Source organism: Musa acuminata, chromosome BXJ2-1 (assembly GCF_036884655.1).
Source record: "Musa acuminata AAA Group cultivar baxijiao chromosome BXJ2-1, Cavendish_Baxijiao_AAA, whole genome shotgun sequence".
Taxonomy (NCBI): domain Eukaryota; kingdom Viridiplantae; phylum Streptophyta; class Magnoliopsida; order Zingiberales; family Musaceae; genus Musa; species Musa acuminata.
In genome coordinates, this window is record NC_088338.1 from 26,921,406 (window position 1) to 26,945,209 (window position 23,804).

General features: G+C 48.6%; 17 non-coding genes and 15 pseudogenes across 17 annotated transcripts; all 32 read left to right on the forward strand.

Annotated features, from left to right (window-relative positions):
• Positions 1-348: 348 nt before the first annotated feature.
• Positions 349-467, forward strand: LOC135603651 (5S ribosomal RNA; annotated as a pseudogene).
• Positions 468-817: 350 nt separating this feature from the next.
• Positions 818-936, forward strand: LOC135599670 (5S ribosomal RNA). Its single transcript, XR_010482016.1, has one exon. It is a non-coding gene; the product is annotated as a 5S ribosomal RNA (ribosomal RNA).
• A 350-nt stretch (positions 937-1,286) lies between these two features.
• LOC135599645 (5S ribosomal RNA) lies at positions 1,287-1,405 on the forward strand. Its single transcript, XR_010481992.1, has one exon. It is a non-coding gene; the product is annotated as a 5S ribosomal RNA (ribosomal RNA).
• Positions 1,406-1,755: 350 nt separating this feature from the next.
• Positions 1,756-1,873, forward strand: LOC135602827 (5S ribosomal RNA; annotated as a pseudogene).
• Positions 1,874-5,676: 3,803 nt separating this feature from the next.
• On the forward strand, positions 5,677-5,797 carry LOC135599445 (5S ribosomal RNA; annotated as a pseudogene).
• A 78-nt stretch (positions 5,798-5,875) lies between these two features.
• Positions 5,876-5,994, forward strand: LOC135599781 (5S ribosomal RNA). The gene has a single exon (XR_010482124.1). It is a non-coding gene; the product is annotated as a 5S ribosomal RNA (ribosomal RNA).
• Positions 5,995-6,344: 350 nt separating this feature from the next.
• On the forward strand, positions 6,345-6,463 carry LOC135602673 (5S ribosomal RNA; annotated as a pseudogene).
• Positions 6,464-6,813: 350 nt separating this feature from the next.
• On the forward strand, positions 6,814-6,932 carry LOC135599668 (5S ribosomal RNA). Its single transcript, XR_010482014.1, has one exon. It is a non-coding gene; the product is annotated as a 5S ribosomal RNA (ribosomal RNA).
• A 350-nt stretch (positions 6,933-7,282) lies between these two features.
• Positions 7,283-7,401, forward strand: LOC135604358 (5S ribosomal RNA; annotated as a pseudogene).
• Positions 7,402-7,751: 350 nt separating this feature from the next.
• On the forward strand, positions 7,752-7,870 carry LOC135599650 (5S ribosomal RNA). Its single transcript, XR_010481997.1, has one exon. It is a non-coding gene; the product is annotated as a 5S ribosomal RNA (ribosomal RNA).
• Positions 7,871-8,220: 350 nt separating this feature from the next.
• On the forward strand, positions 8,221-8,339 carry LOC135601099 (5S ribosomal RNA). Its single transcript, XR_010483403.1, has one exon. It is a non-coding gene; the product is annotated as a 5S ribosomal RNA (ribosomal RNA).
• Positions 8,340-8,689: 350 nt separating this feature from the next.
• Positions 8,690-8,808, forward strand: LOC135603598 (5S ribosomal RNA; annotated as a pseudogene).
• A 349-nt stretch (positions 8,809-9,157) lies between these two features.
• Positions 9,158-9,276, forward strand: LOC135604574 (5S ribosomal RNA; annotated as a pseudogene).
• A 264-nt stretch (positions 9,277-9,540) lies between these two features.
• Positions 9,541-9,659, forward strand: LOC135601637 (5S ribosomal RNA; annotated as a pseudogene).
• A 350-nt stretch (positions 9,660-10,009) lies between these two features.
• On the forward strand, positions 10,010-10,128 carry LOC135600099 (5S ribosomal RNA). The gene has a single exon (XR_010482430.1). It is a non-coding gene; the product is annotated as a 5S ribosomal RNA (ribosomal RNA).
• A 350-nt stretch (positions 10,129-10,478) lies between these two features.
• Positions 10,479-10,597, forward strand: LOC135599566 (5S ribosomal RNA). The gene has a single exon (XR_010481920.1). It is a non-coding gene; the product is annotated as a 5S ribosomal RNA (ribosomal RNA).
• Positions 10,598-10,947: 350 nt separating this feature from the next.
• LOC135599777 (5S ribosomal RNA) lies at positions 10,948-11,066 on the forward strand. The gene has a single exon (XR_010482120.1). It is a non-coding gene; the product is annotated as a 5S ribosomal RNA (ribosomal RNA).
• A 349-nt stretch (positions 11,067-11,415) lies between these two features.
• On the forward strand, positions 11,416-11,534 carry LOC135601629 (5S ribosomal RNA; annotated as a pseudogene).
• A 350-nt stretch (positions 11,535-11,884) lies between these two features.
• Positions 11,885-12,003, forward strand: LOC135602728 (5S ribosomal RNA; annotated as a pseudogene).
• A 350-nt stretch (positions 12,004-12,353) lies between these two features.
• Positions 12,354-12,472, forward strand: LOC135599778 (5S ribosomal RNA). Its single transcript, XR_010482121.1, has one exon. It is a non-coding gene; the product is annotated as a 5S ribosomal RNA (ribosomal RNA).
• Positions 12,473-12,821: 349 nt separating this feature from the next.
• On the forward strand, positions 12,822-12,940 carry LOC135601630 (5S ribosomal RNA; annotated as a pseudogene).
• Positions 12,941-13,290: 350 nt separating this feature from the next.
• On the forward strand, positions 13,291-13,409 carry LOC135600316 (5S ribosomal RNA). The gene has a single exon (XR_010482641.1). It is a non-coding gene; the product is annotated as a 5S ribosomal RNA (ribosomal RNA).
• A 349-nt stretch (positions 13,410-13,758) lies between these two features.
• LOC135599361 (5S ribosomal RNA) lies at positions 13,759-13,877 on the forward strand (annotated as a pseudogene).
• Positions 13,878-14,234: 357 nt separating this feature from the next.
• LOC135599874 (5S ribosomal RNA) lies at positions 14,235-14,353 on the forward strand. Its single transcript, XR_010482215.1, has one exon. It is a non-coding gene; the product is annotated as a 5S ribosomal RNA (ribosomal RNA).
• Positions 14,354-14,663: 310 nt separating this feature from the next.
• On the forward strand, positions 14,664-14,781 carry LOC135599381 (5S ribosomal RNA; annotated as a pseudogene).
• A 350-nt stretch (positions 14,782-15,131) lies between these two features.
• LOC135603561 (5S ribosomal RNA) lies at positions 15,132-15,250 on the forward strand (annotated as a pseudogene).
• A 350-nt stretch (positions 15,251-15,600) lies between these two features.
• On the forward strand, positions 15,601-15,719 carry LOC135599682 (5S ribosomal RNA). The gene has a single exon (XR_010482028.1). It is a non-coding gene; the product is annotated as a 5S ribosomal RNA (ribosomal RNA).
• Positions 15,720-16,069: 350 nt separating this feature from the next.
• Positions 16,070-16,188, forward strand: LOC135599760 (5S ribosomal RNA). Its single transcript, XR_010482103.1, has one exon. It is a non-coding gene; the product is annotated as a 5S ribosomal RNA (ribosomal RNA).
• Positions 16,189-16,538: 350 nt separating this feature from the next.
• Positions 16,539-16,657, forward strand: LOC135599774 (5S ribosomal RNA). Its single transcript, XR_010482116.1, has one exon. It is a non-coding gene; the product is annotated as a 5S ribosomal RNA (ribosomal RNA).
• A 350-nt stretch (positions 16,658-17,007) lies between these two features.
• LOC135601652 (5S ribosomal RNA) lies at positions 17,008-17,126 on the forward strand (annotated as a pseudogene).
• Positions 17,127-17,476: 350 nt separating this feature from the next.
• Positions 17,477-17,595, forward strand: LOC135600184 (5S ribosomal RNA). Its single transcript, XR_010482511.1, has one exon. It is a non-coding gene; the product is annotated as a 5S ribosomal RNA (ribosomal RNA).
• Positions 17,596-17,945: 350 nt separating this feature from the next.
• Positions 17,946-18,064, forward strand: LOC135603394 (5S ribosomal RNA). The gene has a single exon (XR_010484111.1). It is a non-coding gene; the product is annotated as a 5S ribosomal RNA (ribosomal RNA).
• Positions 18,065-23,804: the final 5,740 nt, after the last annotated feature.

Below are 23,804 nucleotides of genomic sequence, written 5' to 3' on the forward strand. Positions count from 1 at the left end.
TTTGCGTCCCGGGATACGAAACATCTCACTTAGACCTCCGAGACGATTGTTTTGGGGCTCGGAATTTGCCGTGACCGCTACGCAGTCCGTATCGAGGGGCTCGGAGAGAGCTTTCCGGATTGGGGTCGCAATAGCGATTCCGAGATCGTTCTAGAAAGTGCTGATGGTTTTAGCACGGGCTTGCCGTGACCGATACGCAGTCGTCGGGCTAGGGTTCGGAGAGATCTTGTAATAGGGATTTCGTGAACGTTCGAGAAAGCGCCAACGGTTTCGTGACGGGCAAGGGGCTCCGGACGTTGATGCGCCGACCGCGACGTGCACATAGGCGAGGGATGATGCACGCGAAACGGGTGCGATAATGCCAGCACAAAATCACCGGATCCAATCAGAACTCCGAAGTTAAGCGTGGTTGGGCCAGAGTGGAACTAGGATGGGTGACTCCCTGGGAAGTCCTCGTGTTGCACTCCTTTTTGTGTCCCGGGATACGAAACATCTCACTTAGACCTCCGAGATAATATTTTTGGGGCTGGGAATTTTTCGTCACCGATACGCATTCAGTATCGAGGGGCTTGGAGAGAGCTTTCCGGATTGGGGTCGCAATAGCGATTCCGAGATCGTTCTAGAATGTGCCGATGGTTTCGACACGCGCTTGCCGTGACCGATACGCAGTCGTCGGGCTAGGGCTCGGAGAGAGCTTGCAATAGGGATTTTGTGAACGTTCGAGAAAGCGCCGACGGTTTCGTGACGGGCAAGAGGCTCCGGACGTTGATGCGCCGACCGCGACGTGCAAATAGGCATGAGACGAAGCACGCGAAACGGGTGCGATAATGCCAGCACTAAATCATCGGATCCCATTAGAACTCCGAAGTTAAGCCTGCTTGGGCCAGAGTAGTACTAGGATGGGTGACCCCCTGGGAAGTCCTCGTGTTGCACTCCTTTTTGCGTCCCGGGATACGAAACATCTCACTTAGACCTCCGAGACGATTGTTTTGGGGCTCGGAATTTGCCGTGACCGCTACGCAGTCCGTATCGAGGGGCTCGGAGAGAGCTTTCCGGATTGGGGTCGCAATAGCGATTCCGAGATCGTTCTAGAAAGTGCTGATGGTTTTAGCACGGGCTTGCCGTGACCGATACGCAGTCGTCGGGCTAGGGTTCGGAGAGATCTTGTAATAGGGATTTCGTGAACGTTCGAGAAAGCGCCGACGGTTTCGTGACGAGCAAGAGGCTCCGGACGTTGATGCGCCGACCGCGACGTGCACATAGGCGAGGGACGAAGCACGCGAAACGGGTGCGATAATGCTAGCACTAAATCACCGGATCCCATCAGAACTCCGAAGTTAAGCGTGCTTGGGCCAGAGTAGTACTAGGATGGGTGACCCCGTGGGAAGTCCTCGTGTTGCACTCCTTTTTGCGTCTCAAGATACGAAACATCTCCCGTAGAGCTCCGAGACGATTGTTTTGGGGCTCGGAATTTACCGTGACCGCTACGCAGTCAGTATCGAGGGGCTTGGAGAGAGATTTACGGATTGGGGTCGCAATAGCGATTCCAAGATCGTTCTAGAAAGTGCCGATGGTTTGGGCACGCGCTTGCCGGGACCGATACGCAGTCGTTGGGCTAGGGCTTGGAGAGATCTTGCAATAGGGATTTCGTGAACGTTCGAGAAAGCACCGACGGTTTCATGACGGGCAAGAGGCTCCGGACGTTGATGCGCCGACCTCGACGTGCACAAAGGCGAGGGACGAAGCATGCGAAACGGGTGCGATAATGCCAGCACTAAATCACCGGATCCCATCAGAACTCCAAAGTTAAGCGTGCTTAGGCCAGAGTCGAACTAGGATGGGTGACCCCTGGGAATTCCTCGTGTTGCACTCCTTTTTACGTCCCCGGATACGAAACATCTCACCTAGACCTCCGAGACGATATTTTTGGGGCTGGGAATTTTCCGTGATCGATACGCATTCAGTATCGAGGGGCTTGGAGAGAGCTTTCCGGATTGAGGTCGCAATAGTGACTCCGAGATCGTTCTAGAAAGTGCCGATGGTTTCGGCACTCGCTTGCCGTGACCGATACGCAGTCGTCGGGCTAGGGCTCGGAGAGAGATTGCAATAGGGATTTTATGAACGGTCGAGAAAGCACCGACGGTTTCGTGACGGGCAAGAGGCTCCGGACGTTGATGCGCCGACCTCGACGTGCACATAGGCGAGGGACGAAGCACGCGAAACGGGTGCGATAATGCCAGCACTAAATCACCGGATCCCATCAGAACTCCGAAGTTAAGCGTGTTAGGATCGGAGCGGCACTAATAGGGGGGGGTGAATTAGTGCAGCGGATTAAAACTTCGATTTTAACATAATCTTTCGTACGATAAGAACGGAACTTGAAAAGTTTAACTTGAAAGCGTATTCTTAAAATTGCGCAGCAAGGGTAATAAGGAACTAAAGCAGTAAGAAGATTTGCAGTAATGTAAATGACAATAATAAAATGCAAACCAGAGATTACGCCGATTTTTAGAGTGGTTCGGTCAAATGACCTACTCCACTTGCGATGCCCCTCTTCGATGAGGCTCCCACCTTCCACTAGCAAATCTCTTGAAATGGAAGGGTAAACACCCCTCTTACAACCTTTTACAAGCAGCTCAACCTCTTATAAGAGGAAACATGTAATGTAGGTCCTTTTATGAAAGTGGTTGGATTTTGATGTAATCCTTTTACAAATCCAATTCCATTTCTTTTTGCGATGTGACCCTTGTGTGCAAGGATCATATCTAATCCTTTGCTACTAACCTTAAACTTGTTTAAGGTTTCCTTAAGAAGCAAATTTTCATTTTTTATTGCTTCTAAATGCTCACACTTAGAGCATGGAGGAGTTTGAAGACTATCAAACTTATCTTGTAGCAAAGCATGCTCTTTCTTTAAGATACTTAACTTCTTGCTAATAGTTCTACATTCATCAAATAATTCATGAAAAGCGATAGAGAGTTCTTCAAGAGATAAATCTTCATTAAATAAATCACATACCTCTTCTCCTAAAGCCATTAGCGCATAATGAGCAACTTGCTCGGTGTTGGACTCTTCTTCGGACGCGCTTGAATCATCCCATGTTGCCTTGAGCGCTTTCTTCTTTGATGTCCTCTTTTTGGCTTGAGGACAATCGTTCTTGTAGTGTCCCGGTTTTTTGCATTCATAGCAAATCACTTGGTCCTTCTTTTGTTCAAATTTATTTTTTACATTATTTTTAAGTTTGTTCTTTCTTAAATATTTTTTAAATTTTTGAGTCAAAAGTGCAATGTCATTGTCACTGTCCTCATCACTTGATGTTCCTTTCAAGTGGTCTTCTTGTGATTTGAGTGCCATATCCTTCCTGTTCTTTGGAAGGGGGTTCTCGAGCTCGTCATGAGCTTGACATGTCATTTCGTAGGTCATTAGAGACCCAATGAGTTCTTCAAGAGGGAATGCTTTAAGGTCTTTGGCCTCTTGAATGGCCGTAACTTTTGGATCCCAACTTTTAGGGAGGGATCTTAAAATTTTAGTTACTAGTTCAAAGTTAGTAAAATCTTTACCAAGAGCTTTGAGTCCATTGATGACATCCGTAAACCGGGTGTACATGTCTCCGATGGACTCACTTGGTTTCATTCGGAAAAGTTCGTAAGAGTGCACAAGATGTTGATTTTGGACTCTTTCACTCGGCTAGTGCCTTCATGAGTGACCTCAAGAGTTCTCCAAATATCAAAAACCGAATCACACATTGAAACACGATTAAATTCGTTTTTGTCTAATGCACAAAACAAGGCATTCATAGCCTTTGCATTTAAAGCAAAAACCTTCTTCTCCGATTCATTCCATTCGCTCATCGGAAGAGAAGATTTTTGAAATCCATTCTCGACAATAGACCAAAGCTCAAAGTCCATAGAAATGAGGAAGATTCTCATGCGAGTCTTCCAATATGTCTAATCCGACCCATTAAACAAAGGTGGTCGTGCAATAGAATGGCCCTCTTGCATGCCGGAGTAAGCCATCTCTCTTGGGTATTAAACCAAATATGAGAGATAACCTTGCTCTGATACCACTTGTTAGGATCGGAGCAGCACTAAGAGGGGGGGGTGAATTAGTGCAGCGGATTAAAACTTCGATTTTAACAAAATCTTTCGTACGATAAGAACGGAACTTGGAAAGTTTAACTTGAAAGCGTATTCTTAAAATTGCGCAGCAAGGGTAATAAGGAACTAAAGCAGTAAGAAGATTTGCAGTAATGTAAATGACAATAATAAAATGCAAACTAGAGATTACGCCGATTTTTAGAGTGGTTCGGTCAAATGACCTACTCCACTTGCGATGCCCCTCTTCGATGAGGCTCCCACCTTCCACTAGCAAATCTCTTGAAATGGAAGGGTAAACACCCCTCTTACAACCTTTTACAAGCAGCTCAACCTCTTACAAATTTTCAATAAGAAAGGAGGAGGAGAACTCTCTAGCAAATTGAAAACAAGACTTGCTAAGACTTTCTAAGACTTTTCTCTCAATCAAAATGCTTCTCAAAAGTTGTAACCTCAGCTGAGATTTGAGGGGTATTTATAGGCCTCAAGAGGATTCAAATTTGGGCTCCAAAATTTGAATTCTCTTAGGGTTCCCGGTGCTGGAGGTGCCACCGCCCAGCCAGGCGGTGCCACCGCCCAGCGCTCGGGTGCTGGACGGTGCAACCGCCCAACCAAGGAGGTGTCACCGCCCAGCCAGGCGGTGCCACCGCCTGGCACTCCGATTTCACTGGTTTGGCTTAATTTAAGCCCAAACCATATCTGACTTTGGGCCCAGTTGGCCCCTAATCAGGATATAGGATTATCTCTTAATCCTAATCCTAATTACAAGTGAACTACATAACAAAAACACATCCTAAGCAAGCTTTCAACCGCGAACGTCGAGTCTTGTTTCGGCGAGCTTTCCGACGAGCTTCTTCCGACGGACTCCCATCAAGCTCCCGATCTTGTGATGACTTTAACGAGTAGCCGAGCCTTCTCGGTGATCTCCGTGAACCTCCGACGATTTCTTCGGCGAACTTCCGACACGTTCCCGATTTCTTCTCGGTTGGTTCCGGCAGCATCTCCGGTGATTTTTCGGTCTCTTAAACGTCCATCGAGCTCGACTCCAGTATCCTTGCTTTATGTTTTCTGGTTATCGTAGTTAATCCTGCACACTTAACTCAATAATATGGATTATATCAATTAACCCACCAATTGATTATATCATCAAAATCCGAGATTCAACAAAGCGTGCTTGGGCCAGAGTAGTACTAATATGGGTGACCCCCTGGGAAGTCCTCGTGTTGCACTCCTTTTTGCGTCCCGAGAAACGAAACATCTCCCGTAGAGCTCCGAGACGATTGTTTTGGGGCTCGGAATTTGCCCGGACTGCTACGCAGTCAGTATCGAGGGGCTCGGAGAGAGCTTTATGGATTGGCGTCGCAATAGCGATTCCGAGATCATTCTAGAGAGTGCCGATGGTTTCGGCATGCGCTTGCCGTGACCGATACGCAGTCCTTGGACTAGGGCTCGGAGAGAGCTTGCAATAGGGATTTCGTGAACGTTCGAGAAAGTGTCGACGGTTTCGTGACGAGCAAGGGGCTCCGGACGTTGATGCGCCGACCGCGATGTGCACATAGGCGAGGGATGAAGCACGCGAAACGGGTACGATAATGCCAGCACTAAATCACCGGATCCCATCTGAACTCTGAAGTTAAGCGTGCTTGGGCCAGAGTCGAACTAGGATGGCTGACCCCCAGGGAAGTCCTCGGGATACGAAAGCTTTCCGTGACGGGCAAGGGGCTCCGGACGTTGATGCGCCGACCGCGATGTGCACATAGGCGAGGACGAAGCATGATAACGGGTGCGATAATGCCAGCACTAAATCACCGGATCCCATTAGAATTTCGAAGTTAAGCGTGCTTGGGCCAGAGAAGTACTAGGATGGGTGACCCCTTGGGAAGTCCTCGTGTTGCACTCCTTTTTGCGTCCCGGGATACGAAACATCTCACGTAGACCTCCGAGACGATTGTTTTGGGGCTGGGAATTTGCCGTAACCGCTACGCAGTTCGTATCGAGGGGCTCGGAGAGAGCTTTCCGGATTGGGGTCGCAATAGCGATTCCGAGATCGTTCTAGAAAGTGCTGATGGTTTCAGCACGCGCTTGTCGTGACCGATACGCAGTCGTCATGCTACGGCCCGGAGAGAGCTTGCAATAGGGATTTCGTGAACGTTCGAGAAAGCACCGACGGTTTCGTGACGGGAAAGAGGCTCCGGACGTTGATGCGCCGACCTCGACGTGTACAAAGGCGAGGGACGAAGCACACAGAATGGGTGCGATTATGCCAGCACTAAATCACCGTATCCCATCAGAACTCCGAAGTTAAGTGCGCTTGGGCCAGAGTAGAACTAGGAAGGGTGACCCCCTGGGAATTCCTCGTGTTGCACTCCTTTTTGCGTCCCGGGATACGAAACATCTCACTTAGACCTCCAAGACGATATTTTTGGGGCTGGGAATTTTCCGTGACCGATACGCATTCAGTATCGAGGGGCTAAGAGAGAGCTTTCCAGATTGGGGTCGCAATAGCGATTACGAGATCGTTCTAGAAAGTGTCGATGGTTTCGGCAGGTGCTTGCCGTGACCGATACGCAGTCGTCGGGCTAGGGCTCGGTGAGAGCTTGCAATAGGGATTTCGTGAACGGTCGAGAAAGCACCGATGGTTTCGTGACGGTCAAGAGGCTCCGGACGTTGATGCGCCGACCTCGACGTGCACATAGGCGAGGGACGAAGCACACGAAACGGGTGCGATAATGCCAGCACTAAATCACCGGATCCCATCAGAACTCCGAAGTTAAGCGTGCTTGGACCAGAGTAGTACTAAGATGGGTGACCCCCTGGGAAGTCCTCGTGTTGCACTCCTTTTTGCGTCCCGAGATACGAAACATCTCCCGTAGAGCTCCGAGACGATTGTTTTGGGGCTCGGAATTTGCCCGGACCGCTACGCAGTCAGTATCGAGGGGCTTGGAGAGAGCTTTACGGATTGGGGTCGCAGTAGCGATTCCGAGATCATTCTAGAGAGTGCCGATGGTTTCGGTACGCGCTTGCCGTGACCGATACGCAGTCGTTGGGCTAGGGCTCGGAGAGAGCTTGCAATAGGGATTTCGTGAACGTTCGAGAGAGCGCCGACAGTTTTGTGACGGGCAAGGGGCTCCGGACGTTGATGCGCCGACCGCGATGTGCACATAGGCGAGGGATGAAGCACGTGAAACGGGTGCGATAATGCCAACACAAAATCACCGGATCCCATCATAACTCCGAAGTTAAGCGTGCTTCGGCCAGAGTCGAACTAGGATGGGTGACCCCCTGGGAAGTCCTCGTGTTGCACTCCTTTTTGCGTCCCGGGATACGAAACATCTCACTTAGACCTCCGAGACAATATTTTTGGGGCTGGGAATTTTTCGTGACTGATACGCATTCAGTATCAAGGGGCTTGGAGAGAGGTTTCCGGATTGGGGTCGCAATAGCGATTCCGAGATCGTTCTAGAAAGTGCTGATGGTTTCGGCATGCGCTTGCCGTGACCGATACGCAGTCGTCGGGCTAGGGCTCGGAGAGAGCTTGCAATAGGGATTTTGTGAATGTTTGAGAAAGCGCCGACGGTTTCGTGACGGGCAAGAGGCTCCGGATGTTGATGCGCCGACCGCGACGTGCACATAGGCGAGGGACGAAGCACGCTAAACGGGTGCGATAATGCCAGCACTAAATCACCAGATCCCATCAGAACTCTGAAGTTAAGCGTGCTTGGGCCAGAGAAGTACTAGGATGGGAGAACCCCTGGGAAGTCCTCGTGTTGCACTCCTTTTTGCGTCCCGGGATACGAAACATCTCACGTAGACCTCCGAGACGATTGTTTTGGGGCTGGGAATTTGCCGTGACCGCTGCGCAGTCAGTATCAAGGGGCTCAGAGAGAGCTTTACGGATTGGGGTCGCAATAGCGATTCCGAGATCGTTCTAGAAAGTGCCGATGGTTTCAGCACGCGCTTGCTGTGACCGATACGCAGTCGTTGGGCTAAGGCTCGGAGAGAGCTTGCAATAGGGATTTCGTGAACGTTCGAGAAAGCGCCGACGGTTTCAGGACGGGCAAGGGGCTCCGGACGTTGATGCACCGACCGCGACGTGTACATAGGCGAGGGATGAAGCACGCGAAACGGGTGCGATAATGCCAGCACTAAATCACCGGATCCCATCAGAACTCCGAAGTTACGCGTGCTTGGGCAAGAGTAGTACTAGGATGGGTGACCCCCTGGGAAGTCCTTGTGTTGCACTCCTTTTTGCATCCCGAGATACGAAACATCTCCCGTAGAGCTCCGAGATGATTGTTTTGGGGCTGGGAATTTTCCGTCACCGATACGCATTCAGTATCGAGGGGCTTGGAGAGAGCTTTCCGGATTGGGGTCGCAATAGCGATTCCGAGATCGTTCTAGAAAGTTTTGATGGTTTCGGCATGCGCTTGCCGTGACCGATACGCAGTCGTCGGGCTAGGGCTTGGAGAGAGCTTGCAATAGGGATTTCATGAATGTTCGAGAAAGCGCCGACGGTTTCGTGACGGGCAAGAGGCTCCGGACGTTCATGCGCCAACCGCGACGTGCCCATAGGCGAGGGACGAAGCACGCTAAACAGGTGCGATAATGCCAGCACTAAATCACCGGATACCATCAGAACTCCGAAGTCAAGCGTGCTTCGGCCAGAGAAGTACTAGGATTGGTGACCCCCTGGGAAGTCCTCGTGTTGCACTCCTTTTTGCGTCCCGGTATACGAAACATCTCACGTAGACCTCCGAGACGATTGTTTTGGGGTTGGGAATTTGCCGTGACCTCTACGCAGTCCGTATCGAGGGGCTCGGAGAGAGCTTTCCGGATTGGGGTCGCAATAGCGATTTCAAGATCGTTCTAGAAAGTGCTGATGGTTTCAGCACGCGCTTGCCGTGACCGATACGCAGTCGTCGGGCTAGGGCTCGGAGAGAGCTTGTAATAGGGATTTCGTGAACGTTCGAGAAAGCGCCGACGGTTTCGTGACGGGCAAGAGGTCCGGACGTTGATGCGCCGACCGCGACGTGCACATAGGCGAGGTACGAAGCACGCGAAACAGGTGCGATAATGCCAGCATTAATTCACCGGAACCCATCAGAACTCCGAAGTTAAGCGTGCTTGGGCCTGAGTAGAACTATGATGGGTGAACCCCTGGGAAGTCATCGTGTAGCACTCCTTTTTGCGTCCCGGGATACGAAACATCTCACTTAGACCTCCGAGACAATATTTTTGGGGCTGGAAAGTTTCCGTGACCGATACGCATTTAGTATCGAGGGGCTCGGAGAGAGCTTTCCGGATTGGGGTCGCAATAGCGATTCTGAGCTCGTTCTAGAAGTGAACGTTCAAGAAAGCACCGACGGTTTCGTGACGGGAAAGAGGCTCCGGACGTTGATGCGCCGACCTCGACGTGCACAAAGGCGAGGGACGAAGCACGCGAAACGGGTGCGAAAATGCCAGCGCTAAATCACCGGATCCCATCAGAACTCCGAAGTTAAGCGTGCTTGGGCCAGAGTAGAATTAGGATGGGTGACCCCCTAGGAATTCCTCGTGTTGCACTCCTTTTTGCGTCCCGGGATACGTAACATCTCACTTAGACCTCCGAGAAGATATTTTTGGGACTGTGAATTTTCCATGATCAATACGCATTCAGTATCGAGGGGCTCGGAGAGAGCTTTCCGGATTGGGGTCGCAATAGCGATTCCGAGATCGTTCTAGAAAGTGCCGATGGTTTCGGCACTCGCTTGTCGTGACCGATACGCAGTCGTCGGGCGAGGGCTCGGAGAGAGCTTGCAATAGGGATTTCGTGAACGGTCGAGAAAGCACCGACGGTTTCGTGATGGGCAAGAGGCTCCGGACGTTGATGCGCCGACCTCGACGTGCACATAGGCGAGGAGCGAAGCACGTGAAACGAGTGCGATAATGCCAGCACTAAATCACCGGATCCTTTTAGAACTCCGAAGTTAAGCGTCCTTGGGCCAGAGTAGTACTAGGATGGGTGACCCCCTGGGAAGTCCTCGTGTTGCACTCCTTTTTGCGTCCTGAGATAATAAACATCTCCCGTAGAGCTCCGAGACGATTGTTTTGGGGATCGGAATTTGCCCGGACCGCTACGTAGTCAGTATCGAGGGGCTCTGAGAGAGCTTTACGGATTGGGGTCACAATAGCGATTCCGAGATCGTTCTAGAGAGTACCGATTGTTTCGGCACGCGCTTGCCGTGACCGATACGCAGTCGTCGGGCTAGGGCTCGGAGAGAGCTTGCAATAGGGATTTCATGAACGGTCGAGAAAGCACCGACGGTTTCGTGACGGGCAAGAGACTCCGGACGTTGATGCGCCGACCTCGACGTGCACATAGGCGAGGAGCGAAGCACGTGAAACGAGTGCGATAATGCCAGCACTAAATCACCGGATCCCATCAGAACTCCGAAGTTAAGCGTGCTTGGGCCAGAGTAGTACTAGGATGGGTGACCCCCTGGGAAGTCCTTGTGTTGCACTCCTTTTTGCGTCCCGGGATACGAAACATCTCACTTAGACCTCCGAGATGATATTTTTGTGGCTGAGAATTTTCCGTGACCGATACGCATTCAGTATCGAGGGGCTCGGAGAGAGCTTTCCGGATTGGGGTCGCAATAGCGATTCCGAGATCGTTCTAGAAAGTGCCGATGGTTTCGGCACTCGCTTGCCGTGATCGACACGCAGTCGTCGGGCTAGGGCTCGGAGAGAGCTTGCAATAGGGATTTCATGAACGTTCGAGAAAGCACCGACGGTTTCGTGATGGGCTAGAGGCTCAGGACATTGATGCGCCGACCTCGACGTGCACAAAGGCGAGGGACGAAGTACGCGAAATGGGTGCGATAATGCCAGCACTAAATCACCGGATCCCATCAGAACTCCGAAGTTAAGCGTGCTTGGGCCATAGTAGTACTAGGAAGGGTGACCCCCTGGGAAGTCCTCGTGTTGCATTCCTTTTTGCGTCCCGAGATACGAAACATCTCCCGTAGAGCTCCGAGATGATTGTTTTGGGGCTCGGAATTTGCCGTGACCGCTACGCTGTCAGTATCGAGGGGCTCGGAGAGAGCTTTAGGATTGGAGTCGCAATAGCGATTCCGAGATCATTCTAGAAAGTGCCGATGGTTTCAGAACGCGTTTGCCGAGACCGATACACAGTCGTTGGGCTAGGGCTCGGAGAGAGCTTGCAATAGGGATTTCGTGAACGTTCGAGAGAGCGCCGACAGTTTTGTGACGGGCAAGGGGCTCCGGACGTTGATGCGCCGACTGCGATGTGCACATAGACAAGGGACGAAGCACGCGAAACGGGTGCGATAATGCCAGCACTAAATCACCGAATCCCATCAGAACTTGGAAGTTAAGCGTGCTTGGGCCAGAGTAGAACTAGGATGGGTGACCCCCTGGGAAGTCCTCGTGTTGCTCTCCTTTTTGCGTCCCGGGATAAAAAACATCTCACGTAGACCTCCGAGACGATTGTTTTGGGGCTGGGAATTTGTAGTGACCGCTACGTAGTCAGTATCGACGGGCTCGGAGAGAGCTTTACTAATTGGCGTCGCAATAGCGATTCCGAGATCGTTCTAGAAAGTGCCGATGGTTTCCGCATGCGCTTGCCGTGACCTATACGCAGTCATCGGGCTAGGGCTAGGAGAGAGCTTGCAATAGGGATTTCGTGAACGTTCGAGAAAGCGCCGACAGTTTCATGATGGGCAAGCGGCTCCGGACGTTGATGCGCCGACCGCGACGTGCACATAGGCGAGGGACGAAGCACGCGAAACGGGTGCGATAATGCCATCAGTAAATCACCGGATCCGATCAGAACTCCGAAGTTAAGCGTGCTTGGGCCAGAGTAGAACTAGGATGGGTGACCCCCTGGGAATTCCTCGTGTTGCACTCCTTTTTGCGTCCCGGGATACGAAACATCTCACTTAGACCTCCGAGACGATATTTTTGTGGCTGAGAATTTTCCGTGACCGATACGCATTCAGTATCGAGGGGCTCGGAGAGAGCTTTCCGGATTGGGGTCGCAATAGCGATTCCGAGATCGTTCTAGAAAGTGCCGATGGTTTCGGCACTCGCTTGCCGTGATCGACACGCAGTCGTCGGGCTAGGGCTCGGAGAGAGCTTGCAATAGGGATTTCATGAACGTTCGAGAAAGCACCGACGGTTTCGTGATGGGCTAGAGGCTCAGGACATTGATGCGCCGACCTCGACGTGCACAAAGGCGAGGGACGAAGTACGCGAAATGGGTGCGATAATGCCAGCACTAAATCACCGGATCCCATCAGAACTCCGAAGTTAAGCGTGCTTGGGCCATAGTAGTACTAGGAAGGGTGACCCCCTGGGAAGTCCTCGTGTTGCATTCCTTTTTGCGTCCCGAGATACGAAACATCTCCCGTAGAGCTCCGAGATGATTGTTTTGGGGCTCGGAATTTGCCGTGACCGCTACGCTGTCAGTATCGAGGGGCTCGGAGAGAGCTTTAGGATTGGAGTCGCAATAGCGATTCCGAGATCATTCTAGAAAGTGCCGATGGTTTCAGAACGCGCTTGCCGAGACCGATACACAGTCGTTGGGCTAGGGCTCGGAGAGAGCTTGCAATAGGGATTTCGTGAACGTTCGAGAGAGCGCCGACAGTTTTGTGACGGGCAAGGGGCTCCGGACGTTGATGCGCCGACTGCGATGTGCACATAGACAAGGGACGAAGCACGCGAAACGGGTGCGATAATGCCAGCACTAAATCACCGAATCCCATCAGAACTTGGAAGTTAAGCGTGCTTGGGCCAGAGTAGAACTAGGATGGGTGACCCCCTGGGAAGTCCTCGTGTTGCTCTCCTTTTTGCGTCCCGGGATAAAAAACATCTCACGTAGACCTCCGAGACGATTGTTTTGGGGCTGGGAATTTGTAGTGACCGCTACGCAGTCAGTATCGACGGGCTCGGAGAGAGCTTTACTAATTGGCGTCGCAATAGCGATTCCGAGATCGTTCTAGAAAGTGCCGATGGTTTCCGCATGCGCTTGCCGTGACCTATACGCAGTCATCGGGCTAGGGCTAGGAGAGAGCTTGCAATAGGGATTTCGTGAACGTTCGAGAAAGCGCCGACAGTTTCATGATGGGAAACCGGCTTCGGACGTTGATGCGCCGACCGCGACGTGCACATAGGCGAGGGACGAAGCACGCGAAACGGGTGCGATAATGCCAGCAGTAAATCACCGGATCCCATCAGAACTCCGAAGTTAAGCGTGCTTGGGCCAGAGTAGAACTAGGATGGGTGACCCCTTGGGAATTCCTCGTGTTGCACTCCTTTTTGCGTCCCGGGATACGAAACATCTCACTTAGACCTCCGAGACGATATTTTTGTGGCTGAGAATTTTCCGTGACCGATACGCATTCAGTATCGACGGGCTCGGAGAGAGCTTTCCGGATTGGGGTCGCAATAGCGATTCCGAGATCGTTCTAGAAAGTGCCGATGGTTTCGGCACTCGCTTGCCGTGATCGACACGCAGTCGTCGGGCTAGGGCTCGGAGAGAGCTTGCAATAGGGATTTCATGAACGTTCGAGAAAGCACCGACGGTTTCGTGACGGGCAAGAGGTCCGGACGTTGATGCGCCGACCGCGACGTGCACATAGGCGAGGTACGAAGCACTCGAAACAGGTGCGATAATGCCAGCATTAATTCACCGGAACCCATCAGAACTCCGAAGTTAAGCGTTCTTGGGCCTGAGTAGAACTATGATGGGTGAACCCCTGGGAAGTCATCGTGTAGCACTCCTTTTTGCGTCCCGGGATACGAAACATCAAACATCTCACTTAGACCTCCGAGACAATATTTTTGGTGCTGGAAATTTTCCGAGACCGATATGCATTCAGTATCGAGGGGCTCGGAGAGAGCTTTCCGGATTGGGGTCGCAATAGCGATTCCGAGATCGTTCTAGAAAGTGCCGATGGTTTCGGCACGCGCTTGTCGTGACCGACACGCAGTGGTCGGGCTAGAGCTCGGAGAGAGCTTGAAATAGGGATTTCGTGAACGTTCGAGAAAGCGCTGACGGTTTCATGACGGGCAAGGGTCTCCGGACGTTGATGCGCCGAACACGACGTGCACATAGGCGAGGAACGAAGAACGCGAAACGGGTGCGATAATGCCAGCACTAAATCACCGGATCCCATCAGAACTCCGAAGTTAAGCGTGCTTGGGCCAAAGTAGAACTAGGATGGGTGACCACCTGGGAAGTCCTCGTGTTGCACTCCTTTTTGCGTCCCGGGATACGAAACATCTCACGTAGACCTCCGAGACGATTGTATCGAGGGGCTCGGAGAGAGCTTTCCTGATTGGGGTCACACTAGCGATTCCGAGATCGTTCTAGAAAGTGCCGATGGTTTCGGCACACGCTTGCCATGACCGATACGCCGTCGTCGGGCTAGGGCTCGGAGAGACCTTGTAATAGGGATTTCGTGAACGTTTGAGAAAGCGCCGACGGTTTCGTGACGGGCAAGAGGCTCCCGTCGTTGACGCGCCGACCGCGACGTACACATAGGCGAGGGACGAAGCACACGAAATGGGTGCCATAATGCTAGAAGTAAATCACCGGATCCCATCAGAACTCTGAAGTTAAGCGTGCTTGGGCCATAGTAGAACTAGGATGGGCGACCCCTGGGAATTCCTCGTGTTGCACTCCTTTTTGCGTCCCGGGATTCGAAACATCTCACTTAGACCTCCGAGACGATATTTTTGGGGCTGGGAATTTTCCGTGACTGATACGCATTCAGTATCGAGTGGCTCGGAGAGAGCTATTCGGATGGGGGTCGCAATAGCGATTCCGAGATCGTTCTAGAAAGTGCCGATGGTTTCGGCACGCGCTTGCTGTGACCGATACACAGTCGTCGGGCTAGGGCTCGGAGAGAGCTTGCAATAGGGATTTCGTGAACGTTTGAGAAAGCCCCGATGGTTTCGTGACGGGCAAGAGGCTTCGGACGTTGATGCACCGACCGCGACGTGCACATAGGCGAGGGATGAAGCTCGCGAAATGGGTGCGATAATGCCAGCAGTAAATCACCGGATACCATCAGAACTCCGAAGTTAAGCGTGCTTGGGCCAGAGTAGAACTAGGTTGGGTGATCCCCTAGGAATTCCTCGTGTTGCACTCCTTTTTGCGTCCCGGGATACGAAACATCTCACTTAGACCTCCGAGACGATATTTTTGGGGCAGGGAATTTTCCGTGACCGATACGCATTCAGTGTCGAGGGTCTCGGAGAGAGCTTTCCGGATTGGGGTCGCAATAACGATTCCGAGATCGTTCTAGAAAGTGCCGATGGTTTCGGCACTCGCTTGCCGTGACCGACACGCAATCGTCGGGTTAGGGCTCGGAAAGAGCTTGCAATAGGGATTTCGTGAACGTTCGAGAAAGCATCGACGATTTCGTGACGGGCAAGCGGCTCCGGACGTGGATGCGCCGACCTCGACGTGCACATAGGCGAGGGACGAAGCACGCGAAACAGGTGCGATAATGCCAGCACTAAATCACCGGATCCCATCAAAACTCCGAAGTTAAGCGTGCTTGGGCTAGAGTAGTACTAGGATGGGTGACCCCCTGGGAATTCCACGTGTTGCACACCTTTTTGCGTCCCGAGATACGAAACATCTCCCATAGAGCTCCGAGACGATTGTTTTGGGGTTGGGAATTTGTCGTGACCGCTACGCAGTCAGTATCGAGGGGCTCAGAGAGAGCTTTACGGATTGGGGTCGCAATAGCGATTCCGAGATCGTTCTAGAAAGTGCCGATGGTTTCAGCACGCGCTTGCCGTGACCGATACGCAGTCGTTGGGCTAAGGCTCGGAGAGAGCTTGCAATAGGGATTTCGTGAACGTTCGAGAAAGCGCTGACGGTTTCAGGACGGGCAAGGGGCTCCGGACGTTGATGCACCGACCGCGACGTGTACATAGGCGAGGGATGAAGCACGCGAAACGGGTGCGATAATGCCAGCACTAAATCACTGGATCCCATCAGAACTCCGAAGTTACGCGTGCTTGGGCAAGAGTAGTACTAGGATGGGTGACCCCTTGGGAAGTCCTTGTGTTGCACTCCTTTTTGCATCCCGAGATATGAAACATCTCCCGTAGAGCTCCGAGACGATTATTTTGGAGCTCGAATTTTGCCGTGACCGCTACGCCGTCAGTATCGAGGGGCTCGGAGAGAGCTTTCCGGATTGGGGTCGCAATAGCGATTCCGAGATCGTTCTAGAAAGTGCCGATGGTTTCGGCACGCGCTTGCCGTGACCGATACGCAGTCGTCGGGCTAGGGCTCGGAGAGAGCTTGCAATAGGGATTTCGTGAACGTTTGAGAAAGCACCGACGGTTTCGTGACGGGAAAGAGGCTCCGGACGTTGATGCGCCGACCGCGACATGCACATAGGCGAGGGACGAAGCACGCGAAACAGGTGCGATAATGCCAGCACTAAATCACCGGATCCCATCAGAACTCCGAAGTTAAGCGTGCTTGGGCCAGAGTAGAACTAGGATGGGTGACCCCCTGGGAATTCCTCGTGTTGCACTCCTTTTTGCGTCCCGGGATACGAAACATCTCACTTAGACCTCCGAGACAATATTTTTAGGGCTGGGAATTTTCCGTGACCGATACGCATTCAGTATCGAGGGGCTCGGAGAGAGCTTTCCGGATTGGGGTCGCAATAGCGATTCCGAGATCGTTCTAGAAAGTGCCGATGGTTTCGGCACTCGTTTGCCATGACCGACACGCAGTCATCGGGCTAGGGCTCGGAGAGAGCTTGCAATAGGGATTTCGTGAACGTTCGAGAAAGCATCGACGGTTTCGTGATGGGCAAGAGGCTCTGGACGTTGATGCGCCGACCTCGACGTGCACATAGGCGAGGGACGAAGCATGCGAAACGGGTGCGATAATGCCAGCACTAAATCACCGGATCCCATCAAAACTCTGAAGTTAAGCGTGCTTGGGCTAGAGTAGCACTAGGATGGGTGACCCCCTAGGAAGTCCACGTGTTGCACACCTTTTTGCATCCCGAGATACGAAACATCTCCCGTAGAGCTCCGAGACGATTGTTTTGGGGCTGGAAATTTGTCGTGACCACTACGCAGTCAGTATCGAGGGGCTCGGAGAGAGCTTTCCTGATTGGGGTCGCAATAGCGATTTCGAGATCATTCTAGAAAGTGCCGATGGTTTCGGCACGCGCTTGCCGTGACCGATACGCAGTCGTTGGGCTAAGGCTCGGAGAGAGCTTGCAATAGGGATTTCGTGAACGTTCGAGAAAGCGCCGACGGTTTCGTGATGGGCAAGGGGCTCCAGACGTTGATGCACCGACCGCGACGTGCACATAGGCGAGGGACGAAGCACGCGAAACGGGTGCGATAATGCCAGCACTAAATCACCGGATCCCATCAGAACTCCGAAGTTAAGCGTGCTTGGGCAAGAGTAGTACTATGATGGGTGACCCCCTGGGAAGTCCTCGTGTTGCACTCCTTTTTGCGTCCCGGGATACGAAACATCTCCCGTAGAGCTCCGAGACGATTGTTTTGGGGCTGGAAATTTTCCGTGACCGATACGTAGTCAGTATCGAGGCGCTCGGATAGATTTTTACGGATTGGGGTCGCAATAGCGATTCCGAGATCGTTCTAGAAAGTGCCGATGGTTTCGGCACGCGCTTGCCGTGACCGATACGCAGTCGTCGGGCTAGGGCTCGGCGAGAGCTTGCAATAGGGATTTCGTGAACGTTCGAGAAAGCACCGACGGTTTCGTGACGGGCAGGAGGCTCCGGACGTTGATGTGCCGACTTCGACGTGCATATAGGCGAGGGACAAAGCACGCGAAACGGGTGCGATAATGCTAGCACTAAATCACCGGATCCCATCAGAACTCCGAAGTTAAGCGTGCTTGGGCTAGAGTAGTACTAGGATGGGTGACCCCCTGGGAAGTCCTCGTTTTGCAGTCCTTTTTGTTGAATCTCGGATTTTGATGATGAAATCAATTGATGGGTTAATTGATCTAATCCATATTATTGAGTTAAGTGTGCAGGATTAACTACGATAACCAGAAAACACAAAGCAAGAATACCGAGTCAAGATTGATGGACGTTTAAGAGTCCGAAGAATCGTCGGAGATGCTGCCGGAACCAACCGAGAAGAAATCGGGAACCTATCGGAATTTTCGGAAGTTTGCCGAAGAGATCGTCGGAGGTTCACGGAGATCACCGAGAAGGCTCGGCTACTCGTTAAAGTCATCACAAGATCGGGAGCTTGATGGGAGTCCGTCGGAAGAAGCTCGTCGGAAAGCTCATCGGAAAGCTCACCGAAACAAGACTCGACGTTCGCGGTTGAAAGCTTGCTTAGAATGTGTTTTTGTTATGTAGTTCACTTGTAATTAGGATTAGGATTAAGAGATAATCCTATATCCTGGTTAGGGGCCAACTCGGCCCAAAGTCAGATATGGTTTGGGCTTCAAAATTAAGCCAAACCAGTGAAATCGGAGAGCCAGGCGGTGGCACCGCCCAGCACCCGAGAGCTGGGCGGTGACACCTCCTTGGCTGGGCGGTTGCACCGTCCAGCACCCGAGCGCTGGGCGGTGGCACCGCCTGGCTGGGCGGTGGCACCTCCAGCACCGGGAACCCTAAGAGAATTCAAATTTTGGAGCCCAAAATTTGAATCCTCTTGAGGCCTATAAATACCCCTCAAATCTCAACTGAGGTTACAACTTTTGAGAAGCATTTTGATTGAGAGAAAAGTCTTAGAAAGTCTTAGCAAGTCTTGTTTTCAATTTGCTAGAGAGTTCTCCTCCTCCTTTCTTATTAAAAATTTGTAAGAGGTTGAGCTGTTTGTAAAAGGTTGTAAGAGGGGTGTTTACCCTTCCATTTCAAGAGATTTGCTAGTGGAAGGTGGGAGCCTCATCGAAGAGGGGCATCGCAAGTGGAGTAGGTCATTTGACCGAACCACTCTAAAAATCGGCGTAATCTTGGTTTGCATTTTATTATTGTCATTTACATTACTGTAAATCTTCTTACTGCTTTAGTTCCTTATTACCCTTGCTGCGCAATTTTAAGAATATGCTTTCAAGTTAAACTTTTCAAGTTCCGTTCTTATCGTACGAAAGATTTTGTTAAAATCGAAGTTTTAATCCGCTGCACTAATTCACCCCCCCTCTTAGTGCCGCTCCGATCCTAACAAGTGGTATCAGAGCGAGGTTATCTCTCATATTTGGTTTAATACCCAAGAGAGATGGCTTACTCCGGCATGCAAGAGGGCCACTCTATTGCACGACCACCTTTGTTTAATGGGTCGGATTACACATATTGGAAGACTCGCATGAGGATCTTCCTCATTTCTATGGACTTTGAGCTTTGGTCTATTGTTGAAAACGGATTTCAAAAATCTTCTCGTCCGATGAGTGAATGGAATGAATCGGAGAAGAAGGTTTTTGCTTTAAATGCAAAGGCTATGAATGCCTTGTTTTGTGCATTAGACAAAAACGAATTTAATCGTGTTTCAATGTGTGATTCGGCTTTTGATATTTGGAGAACTCTTGAGGTCACTCATGAAGGCACTAGCCGAGTGAAAGAGTCCAAAATCAACATCCTTGTGCACTCTTACGAACTTTTCCGAATGAAACCAAGTGAGTCCATCGGAGACATGTACACCCGGTTTACGGATGTCATCAATGGACTCAAAGCTCTTGGTAAAGATTTTACTAACTTTGAACTAGTAACTAAAATCTTAAGATCCCTCCCTAAAAGTTGGGATCCAAAAGTTACGGCCATTCAAGAGGCCAAAGACCTTAAAGCATTCCCTCTTGAAGAACTCATTGGGTCTCTAATGACCTACGAAATGACATATCAAGCTCATGACGAGCTCGAGAACCCCCTTCCAAAGAACAGGAAGGATATGGCACTCAAATCACAAGAAGACCACTTGAAAGGAACATCAAGTGATGAGGACAGTGACAATGACATTGCACTTTTGACTCAAAAATTTAAAAAATATTTAAGAAAGAACAAATTTAAAAATAATACAAAAAATAAATTTGAACAAAAGAAGGACCAAGTGATTTGCTATGAATGCAAAAAACCGGGACACTATAAGAACGATTGTCCTCAAGCCAAAAAGAGAACATCAAAGAAGAAGGCGTTCAAGGCAACGTGGGATGATTCAAGCGCATCCGAAGAAGAGGAGTCCAACACCGAGCAAGTTGCTCATTACGCGCTAATGGCGTTAGGAGAAGAGGTATGTGATTTATTTAATGAAGATTTATCTTTTGAAGAACTATCTATCGCTTTTCATGAATTATTTGATGAATGTAGAACTGTTAGCAAGAAGTTAAGTATCTTAAAGAAAGAGCATGCTTTGCTACAAGATAAGTTTAATAGTCTTCAAACTCCTCCATGCTCTAAGTGTGAGCACTTAGAAGCAATAAAAAATGAAAATTTACTTCTTAAGGAAACCTTAAACAAGTTTAAGGTTTGTAGCAAAGGATTAGATATGATCCTTGCACACAAGGGTCACATCGCAAATAGAAATGGAATTGGATTTGTAAAAGGATTACATCAAAATCCTACCACTTTCATAAAAGGACCTACATTACATGTTTCCTCTTATATGAAATGCAACTTTTGTTGCAAATCCGGACATATTGCCTACAAATGCCCATTTAGGAAAATTAGTTCACAAAAATTAATATGGGTTCCTAAAGGAACTATAAAGAATTCAATAATAAATAACAAAGTTAGTGGGTCAATTTTTGAGGCACCCAAAATCAAATGGGTACCTAAAAATCATCCTCTTTTGTAGACAAACCCACAAGCTAGGAGCAAGAGATGGTATCTCGATAGTGGATGCTCAAGACATATGACTGGAGATCCATCTCATTTCTCTATGCTCACTAGCAAAGAAGAAGGGTACGTTACCTTCGGAGACAACAACAAGGGCAAAATCATTGGCAAGGGAACTATTGGTAACAAATTTAATTTTTCCATTGATGATGTCTTACTAGTTGATGGATTGAAACATAATCTCTTGAGTATTAGTCAACTATGCGATAAAGGTTACATCGTTAGATTTGAATCAAATATGTGCATTATTGAAAAACCAAATCATAACATGACTATGATTGTTTTAAAACAAAATAATGTCTATACCATCAATCTTGATGAACTAAGTAATGAAATGTGTTTCTCCGCCGTAAATGATGATGCTTGGCTTTGGCATAGGAGATTAGGCCATGCAAGCATGAAAACAATATCTAAGATCTCATCTCAAGAATTAGTACGAGGAATTCCAAATATAAAGTTTATTAAAGACAAAGTATGCGATGCATGTCAACTAGGCAAACAAATAAAAACAAGCTTCAAACCAAAAAATTAAATTAGCACCACTAGACCATTACAATTGATCCATTTGGACTTATTTGGACCAATTGATACAACAAGTCTAGGTGGAAGCAAATATGCTTTTGTGATTGTGGATGACTACTCTAGATACACTTGGACCTATTTCTTAGCTCACAAAAGTGATTGCTTCAAGTGTTTCTCTAAATTTTGTAAACTCACTCAAAACGAAAAAAGCTTCATGATTTCATCAATTCGGAGTGATCACGGTGGTGAATTTCAAAACCATGACTTTCAAAATTTTTGCGAAGTTAATGGATACAATCACAACTTCTCAACTCCTAGAAATCCTCAACAAAATGGTGTAGTTGAAAGAAAAAATAGAAACCTACAAGAAATGGCAAGAACTATGTTAAATGAACATAGTTTACCCAAAATATTTTTGGGCCGAAGCCGTAAATACGGCTTGCTACATCATGAATAGGGTTCTAATAAGACCATCTCTATCAAAAACTCCCTATGAATTATGGAATAACAAAAAACCAAATATTTCTTATTTTAAAGTTTTTGGTTGTAAATGCTTTATTTTAAATGAAAAGGATGCCTTAGGTAAATTTGATGCTAAATCCGATGAAGGCATCTTTCTTGGCTACTCTTCCGTTTCTAAGGCTTTTCGGATTTTTAATAAAAGAACCTTAGTAATAGAAGAGTCTATTCATGTAGTTTTTAATGAAATTTCCGATTTAAAGAAAAATGATTTTGATGATGATTTTGGTTTTGATAATTTGAATTTAAATGAACCCTCTCCTCAAAATAGCCATTTGAATGCATCTTCTTCCGAAATTTCTTTACCAAAAGAATGGAAGTATGTAGATGCTCATCCAAAAGAGCAAATTATAGGAGATACATCAAAAGGGGTTCAAACTCGTTCTTCTTTCAAAAATTTCTGTGCTAACACCGCTTTCCTTTCTCAAATTGAACCTAAATGCATTGACGAAGCCTTAAAAGATGATTTTTGGGTCATTGCAATGCAAGAAGAATTGAACCAATTTGAGAGGAATGAGGTATGGAAGCTTGTTCCTAGACCAAGTGACCACTTAGTCATAGGTACTAAGTGGGTCTTTAGAAACAAGCAAGACGAAAATGGTATCGTGGTTAGAAACAAGGCTAGATTAGTGGCCAAAGGTTTCAACCAAGAAGAAGGTATCGATTACGAAGAAACCTTCGCTCCCGTGGCTCGATTAGAAGCCATAAGGATACTCCTTGCCTATGCTAGTAGTAATAATTTTAAACTATTTCAAATGGATGTTAAAAGTGCTTTCTTGAATGGTTTTATTTCCGAAGAAGTATATGTCGAACAACCTCCCGGATTTGAAAATTCTCTTCTTCCTAATCATGTATTCAAATTGACTAAAGCTCTCTATGGCTTGAAACAAGCTCCTAGAGCTTGGTATGAAAGGCTTAGTTCCTTTCTTATTTTAAATAATTTTACCAAAGGCAAGGTTGATACTACATTGTTTATTAAACATTTTGAAAATAATTTTCTTATTGTGCAAATTTATGTTGACGATATTATTTTTGGCTCTTCGGATGAATCACTATGTGAATCATTTGCCAAATGTATGAGTCATGAATTTGAAATGAGTTTAATGGGTGAATTAACTTTCTTTTTGGGATTACAAATCAAACAACTTAGTGATGGTATATTTCTTAACCAATCTAAATATACATTAGAATTGTTAAAACGATTTAACATGGATAATTCAAAAGCAATAAACACCCCTATGAGTACTGCGACTAAGTTAGATATGGATGAAAATAGTGAAAATTTTGATCAAAAAACATATAGGGGAATGATAGGTAGTCTACTCTACCTCATCGCGACTAGACCAGATATTATGTTTAGTGTAAGACTTTGCGCTAGGTTTCAATCTAATCCTAAATTATCTCATCTGAAGAGTGTTAAAAGAATATTCAGGTATCTTAAAGGAACTCCAAATTTAGGATTGTGGTATCCAAAATCTGAAAAAATTGATCTAATAGCTTATGCAGACGCCGATTTTGGCGGATGCAGGATCGATAGAAAAAGTACATCCGGAACATGCCAATTTTTAGGACATGCACTTGTTTCTTGGACTTCCAAGAAACAAAATTCAGTTGCACTATCTACGGCGGAAGCCGAATACATTGCTGCAAGTGCATGTTGTGCACAAGTCATTTGGATGAAAAATACATTAGAAGACTATGGAATTCACTTTAAAAACATTCCCATAAAATGTGATAATACTAGTGCCATATGTCTTACTAAAAATCCAATTCTGCACTCTAGAACTAAGCACATCGACGTTAGGCATCATTT